This window comes from Idiotropiscis lumnitzeri, unplaced genomic scaffold, assembly GCF_059441095.1.
Source record: "Idiotropiscis lumnitzeri isolate Australia: NSW breed Sydney's pygmy pipehorse unplaced genomic scaffold, RoL_Ilum_1.0 HiC_scaffold_417, whole genome shotgun sequence".
In the NCBI taxonomy this organism is placed as follows: Eukaryota; Metazoa; Chordata; class Actinopteri; order Syngnathiformes; family Syngnathidae; genus Idiotropiscis; species Idiotropiscis lumnitzeri.
The window spans coordinates 7,501-15,000 of NW_028283954.1; positions in this window are offsets into that span (position 1 = coordinate 7,501).

A 7,500-nucleotide genomic window follows, 5' to 3' on the forward strand; every position below is an offset into this window, starting at 1 on the left:
CCCGAGTCATAGGAAGTGCCGTGTGGCGGGGCCGGGAGGACCGCTCCTCCTGCGTCGGACCCGAGTCATAGGAAGTGCCGTGTGGCGGGGCCGGGAGGACCGCTCCTCCTGCGTCGGACCCGAGTCATAGGAAGTGCCGTGTGGCGGGGCCGGGAGGACCGCTCCTCCTGCGTCGGACCCGAGTCATAGGAAGTGCCGTGTTGCGCTGGTGGGGCCGTGCCCGCCAACAGCCTTCAGTGGTCGGATACCACGTTTGCAAGCTCCCCGCTGGAATGGGGACTTAGAAGAAATGAGGGGAAAATTCCCCCGGAGCTCCGTGCCTGAGGGCGGGCTGTGAGCCGCGCCGCGTCCGCCAACAGCCTTCCATGGTCGGACACCATTGTTCGCAAGTTGCCCGCTGGAATGGGCACATAGAAGAAATTTCGAGGATAACATCCACCAGAGCGCCAGGGCGGCCGTTATTGCAGTATGCGTCCGCCTGGCAGCTCTCTTCCGCGGGAACCATTGGGCAATTTCTTTCACGGAGGTGGACATAGAAGAATTTTTGTTTCTAAAAACGTGGTTCCTAAAAATGTGCCCCAGGTGTTTTGGAAAACCCGGGTAAACCTGGGAAGTAGGCAAATGACCCTCTGACTAGGGGTAAAAACGTTTGCCTACTGCAGCGCCCCTAATGCAATTCGGCGGAACTGCAACGCCCCTGGTCGCCTAAACGCTACCCCTGGTCGCCTAAACCTCACCCCTGGTCGCCTAAACCTCACCCCTGGTCGCCTAAAAGTCACCCCTGGTCGCCTAAATTGTCAACCCCTGGTCACCTAAATTGTCAACCCCTGGTCGCCTAAAGGGGACTTAGAAGAAATGAGGGGGCAAATTCCCCCGGAGCTCCGTGCCTGAGGGCGGGCTGTGAGCCGCGCCGCGTCCGCCAACAGCCTTCAGTGGTCGGATACAATGTTTGAAAGGTCCCCGCTGGAAAGGGGACTTAGAAGAAATGAGGCAAATTTCCCCGGAGCTCCGTGCCTGAGGGCGGGCTGTGAGCCGCGCCGCGTCCGCCAACAGCCTTCAGTGGTCGGATACAATGTTTGAAAGGTCCCCGCTGGAAAGGGGACTTAGAAGAAATGAGGCAAATTTCCCCGGAGCTCCGTGCCTGAGTGCGGGCTGTGAGCCGCGCCGCGCCCGCCAACAGCCTTCAGTGGTCGGATACAATGTTTGAAAGTTCCCCGCTGGAAAGGGGACTTAGAAGAAATGAGGCAAATTTCCCCGGAGCTCCGTGCCTGAGGGCGGGCTGTGAGCCGCGCCGCGTCCGCCAACAGCCTTCAGTGGTCGGATACAATGTTTGAAAGGTCCCCGCTGGAAAGGGGACTTAGAAGAAATGAGGCAAATTTCCCCGGAGCTCCGTGCCTGAGGGCGGGCTGTGAGCCGCGCCGCGCCCGCCAACAGCCTTCAGTGGTCGGATACAATGTTTCAAAGTTCCCCGCTGGAAAGGGGACTTAGAAGAATTGAGTAAAATTCACCCGGAGCTCCGTGCCCGAGGGCCGGCTATGAGCCGCGCCGCGCCCGCCAACAGCCTTCCTTTGGTCGGATACAATGTTTCAAAGTTCCCCGCTGGAAAGGGGACTTAGAAGAAATTTGTGAAAATTCACCCGGAGCTCCGTGCCTGAGGGCCGGCTATGAGCCGCGCCGTGCCCGCCAACAGCCTTCCACGGTCGGATACAATGTTTCAAAGTTCCCCGCTGGAAAGGGGACTTAGAAGAAATTTGTGAAAATTCACCCGGAGCTCCGTGCCCGAGGGCCGGCTATGAGCCGCGCCGTGCCCGCCAACAGCCTTCCACGGTCGGATACAATGTTTCAAAGTTCCCCGCTGGAAAGGGGACTTAGAAGAAATTTGTGAAAATTCACCCGGAGCTCCGTGCCCGAGGGCCGGCTATGAGCCGCGCCGTGCCCGCCAACAGCCTTCCACGGTCGGATACAATGTTTCAAAGTTCCCCGCTGGAAAGGGGACTTAGAAGAAATTTGTGAAAATTCACCCGGAGCTCCGTGCCTGAGGGCCGGCTATGAGCCGCGCCGTGCCCGCCAACAGCCTTCCACGGTCGGATACAATGTTTCAAAGTTCCCCGCTGGAAAGGGGACTTAGAAGAAATTTGTAAAATTCACCCGGAGCTCCGTGCCCGAGGGCCGGCTATGAGCCGCGCCGTGCCCGCCAACAGCCTTCCACGGTCGGATACAATGTTTCAAAGTTCCCCGCTGGAAAGGGGACTTAGAAGAAATTTGTGAAAATTCACCCGGAGCTCCGTGCCCGAGGGCCGGCTATGAGCCGCGCCGTGCCCGCCAACAGCCTTCCACGGTCGGATACAATGTTTCAAAGTTCCCCGCTGGAAAGGGGACTTAGAAGAAATTAGGCAACTTTCCCCGGAGCTCCATGCCTGAGTGCGGGCTGTTTGCCGCGCCGTGCCCGCCAACAGCCTTCAGTGGTCGGATACAATGTTTCAAAGTTCCCCGCTGGAAAGGGGACTTAGAAGAAATTATGAATATTTTTGTTTCTAAAAACGTGATCCCTGAAAATGTGCCCCAGGTGTTTTGGAAAACCCGGGTAAACCTGGGAAGTAGGCAAATGACCCTCTGACTAGGGGGGAAGAACGTTTGCCTACTGCAGCGCCCCTAATGCAATTCGGCGGAACTGCAACGCCCCTGGTCGCCTAAACGCTACCCCTGGTCGCCTAAAAGCTACCCCTGGTCGCCTAAAAGCTACCCCTGGTCGCCTAAACGCTACCCCTGGTCGCCTAAACGCTACCCCTGGTCGCCTAAACGCTACCCCTGGTCACCTAAACGCTACCCCTGGTCGCCTAAACGCTTCCCCTGGTCACCTAAACGCTACCCCTGGTCGCCTAAACGCTACCCCTGGTCGCCTAACTGACCCCTCGTGTGTGGGGATCAACGTTTGCCTACTAGGGCGTCCTCCGGCGGCCTCTCGGCAGTACTGCAGGCCCATTTTAGCCGAGCCCATTGAAATGAATGGGGGAATTTTATACGTTTTTGCCTTTTTTTCCCCCCCTCGTTCTTTTTGTATTTATTCATTTATTTCAACTTTTACCGACTCAACCGCCCTCCGGCGTGCCCTCGGCGGTCCCGCAAGCCCAATTCGGCCGAGCCCATTGAAATGAATGGGGGAATTTTATACGTTTTTGCCTTTTTTTTTCCCCCCCCCTCGTCCTTTTTGTATTTATTCATTTATTTCAACTTTTACCGACTCAACCGCCCTCCGGCGTGCCCTCGGCGGTCCCGCAAGCCCAAATCGGCCGAGCCCATTGAAATGAATGGGGGGATTTTCTACGTTTTTGCCTTTTTTCCCCCCCTCGTCCTTTTTGTATTTATTTACTTATTTCAACCTTTACCGACTTAGGGGCCACTTGGCACCGCCTGTGCCCGGGGAAGGTGCTCATATTCGGCTTCACTGTCAGGCAGCATGCACTCCTCCTCCGGAGCTTCCATTTGGGCAAACTTAGGGGCCGCTTGGCACCGTCCGTGCCCGGGGAAGGTGCTCCTATTCGGGCCAAGTGTGACACACGCCCGCCCTCCTCCTCCGGAGCTTCCATGAGGGTAAACTTAGGGGCCGCTTGGCACCGCCTGTGCCCGGGGAAGGTGCTCCTATTCGGCTTCACTGTCACACAGCATGCACTCATCCTCCGGAGCTTCCATAAGGGCAAACTTAGGGGCCGCTTGGCACCGCCTGTGCCCGGGGAAGGTGCTCATATTCGGCTTCACTGTCACACAGCATGCACTCATCCTCCGGAGCTTCCATAAGGGCAAACTTAGGGGCCGCTTGGCACCGCCTGTGCCCGGGGAAGGTGCTCCTATTCGGCTTCACTGTCATGCAGCATGCACTCCTCCACCGGAGCTTCCATTTGGGCAAACTTAGGGGCCGCTTGGCACCGCCTGTGCCCGGGGAAGGTGCTCCTATTCGGGCCAAGTGTGACACACGCCCGCACTCCTCCTCCGGAGCTTCCATTTGGGCAAACTTAGGGGACGCTTGGCACCGCCCGTGCCCGGGGAAGGTGCTCATATTCGGCTTCACTGTCACACAGCATGCACTCATCCTCCGGAGCTTCCATAAGGGCAAACTTAGGGGCCGCTTGGCACCGCCTGTGCCCGGGGAAGGTGCTCATATTCGGGCCAAGTGTGACACACGCCCGCACTCCTCCTCCGGAGCTTCCATTTGGGCAAACTTAGGGGCCACTTGGCACCGCCTGTGCCCGGGGAAGGTGCTCATATTCGGCTTCACTGTCAGGCAGCATGCACTCCTCCTCCGGAGCTTCCATTTGGGCAAACTTAGGGGCCGCTTGGCACCGTCCGTGCCCGGGGAAGGTGCTCCTATTCGGGCCAAGTGTGACACACGCCCGCCCTCCTCCTCCGGAGCTTCCATGAGGGTAAACTTAGGGGCCGCTTGGCACCGTCCGTGCCCGGGGAAGGTGCTCCTATTCGGGCCAAGTGTGACACACGCCCGCCCTCCTCCTCCGGAGCTTCCATGAGGGTAAACTTAGGGGCCGCTTGGCACCGCCTGTGCCCGGGGAAGGTGCTCATATTCGGCTTCACTGTCACACAGCATGCACTCATCCTCCGGAGCTTCCATAAGGGCAAACTTAGGGGCCGCTTGGCACCGCCTGTGCCCGGGGAAGGTGCTCATATTCGGGCCAAGTGTGACACACGCCCGCACTCCTCCTCCGGAGCTTCCATTTGGGCAAACTTAGGGGCCACTTGGCACCGCCTGTGCCCGGGGAAGGTGCTCATATTCGGCTTCACTGTCAGGCAGCATGCACTCCTCCTCCGGAGCTTCCATTTGGGCAAACTTAGGGGCCGCTTGGCACCGTCCGTGCCCGGGGAAGGTGCTTCTATTCGGCTTCACTGTCACACAGCATGCACTCCTCCTCCGGAGCTTCCATAAGGGCAAACTTAGGGGCCGCTTGGCACCGTCTGTGCCCGGGGAAGGTGCTCCTATTCGGCTTCACTGTCACACAGCATGCACTCCTCCTCCGGAGCTTCCATGAGGGTAGACTTAGGGGCCACTTGGCACCGCCTGTGCCCGGGGAAGGTGCTCATATTCGGCTTCACTGTCCGGAGCTTCCATTAGGGCAAACTTAGGGGCCACTTGGCACCGCCTGTGCCCGGGGAAGGTGCTCCTCTCCGGGCTAAGTGTGACACACGCCCGCACTCCTCCTCCGGAGCTTCCATTAGGGCAAACTTAGGGGCCGCTTGGCACCGCCTGTGCCCGGGGAAGGTGCTCATATTCGGCTTCACTGTCAGGCAGCATGCACTCCTCCTCCGGAGCTTCCATTTGGGCAAACTTAGGGGCCGCTTGGCACCGTCTGTGCCCGGGGAAGGTGCTCCTATTCGGGCCAAGTGTGACACACGCCCGCACTCCTCCTCCGGAGCTTCCATTAGGGCAAACTTAGGGGCCGCTTGGCACCGCCTGTGCACGGGGAAGGTGCTCCTATTCGGCTTCACTGTCACACAGCATGCACTCCTCCTCCGGAGCTTCCATAAGGGCAAACTTAGGGGCCGCTTGGCACCGTCTGTGCCCGGGGAAGGTGCTCCTATTCGGGCCAAGTGTGACACACGCCCGCACTCCTCCTCCGGAGCTTCCATAAGGGTAGACTTAGGGGCCGCTTGGCACCGCCTGTGCCCGGGGAAGGTGCTCATATTCGGCTTCACTGTCACACAGCGTGCACTCCTCCTCCGGAGCTTCCATTTGGGCAAACTTAGGGGCCGCTTGGCACCGTCTGTGCCCGGGGAAGGTGCTCATATTCGGGCCAAGTGTGACACACGCCCGCACTCCTCCTCCGGAGCTTCCATGAGGGTAGACTTAGGGGCCGCTTGGCACCGCCTGTGCCCGGGGAAGGTGCTCATAGTCGGCTTCACTGTCAGGCAGCATGCACTCCTCCTCCGGAGCTTCCATTTGGGCAAACTTAGGGGCCGCTTGGCACCGTCTGTGCCCGGGGAAGGTGCTCATATTCGGGCCAAGTGTGACACACGCCCGCACTCCTCCTCCGGAGCTTCCATTTGGGCAAACTTAGGGGCCGCTTGGCACCGCCTGTGCCCGGGGAAGGTGCTCATATTCGGGCCAAGTGTGACACACGCCCGCACTCCTCCTCCGGAGCTTCCATTTGGGCAAACTTAGGGGCCGCTTGGCACCGCCTGTGCCCGGGGAAGGTGCTCATATTCGGGCCAAGTGTGACACACGCCCGCACTCCTCCTCCGGAGCTTCCATAAGGGCAAACTTAGGGGCCGCTTGGCACCGTCTGTGCCCGGGGAAGGTGCTCCTCTCCGGGCTAAGTGTGACACACGCCCGCACTCCTCCCCCGGAGCTTCCATTAGGGCAAACTTAGGGGCCGCTTGGCACCGCCTGTGCCCGGGGAAGGTGCTCATATTCGGCTTCACTGTCAGGCAGCATGCACTCATCCTCCGGAGCTTCCATAAGGGCAAACTTAGGGGCCGCTTGGCACCGCCTGTGCCCGGGGAAGGTGCTCCTCTCCGGGCTAAGTGTGACACACGCCCGCACTCCTCCCCCGGAGCTTCCATTAGGGCAAACTTAGGGGCCGCTTGGCACCGCCTGTGCCCGGGGAAGGTGCTCATATTCGGCTTCACTGTCAGGCAGCATGCACTCCTCCTCCGGAGCTTCCATTTGGGCAAACTTAGGGGCCGCTTGGCACCGCCTGTGCCCGGGGAAGGTGCTCCTATTCGGGCCATGTGTGACACACGCCCGCACTCCTCCTCCGGAGCTTCCATGAGGGTAGACTTAGGGGCCGCTTGGCACCGCCTGTGCCCGGGGAAGGTGCTCATATTCGGCTTCACTGTCAGGCAGCATGCACTCCTCCTCCGGAGCTTCCATTTGGGCAAACTTAGGGGCCGCTTGGCACCGCCCGTGCCCGGGGAAGGTGCTCCTATTCGGCTTCACTGTCATGCAGCATGCACTCCTCCACCGGAGCTTCCATTTGGGCAAACTTAGGGGCCGCTTGGCACCGCCTGTGCCCGGGGAAGGTGCTCCTATTCGGGCCAAGTGTGACACACGCCCGCACTCCTCCTCCGGAGCTTCCATTTGGGCAAACTTAGGGGACGCTTGGCACCGCCCGTGCCCGGGGAAGGTGCTCATATTCGGGCTAAGTGTGACAGACGCCGGCCTATTACCCCCGGAGCGATGGAGCTGGGGGCGCTCGCTCCCCGCCCGTGCCCGGGGAAGGTGCTCCTCTCCGGCCTAAGTGTGGCAGACGCCGGCCTATTACCCCCAGAGCGATGGAGCTGGGGGGCGCTCGCTCCCCGCCCGTGCCCGGGGAAGGTGCTCCTCTCCGGGCTAAGTGTGGCAGACGCCGGCCTATTACCCCCGGGGCGATGGAGCTGGGGGGCGCTCGCTCCCTGCCTGTGCCCGGGGAAGGTGCTCATCTCCGGGCTAAGTGTGGCAGACGCCGGCCTATTACCCCCGGAGCGATGGAGCTGGGGGGCGCTCGCTCCCTGCCT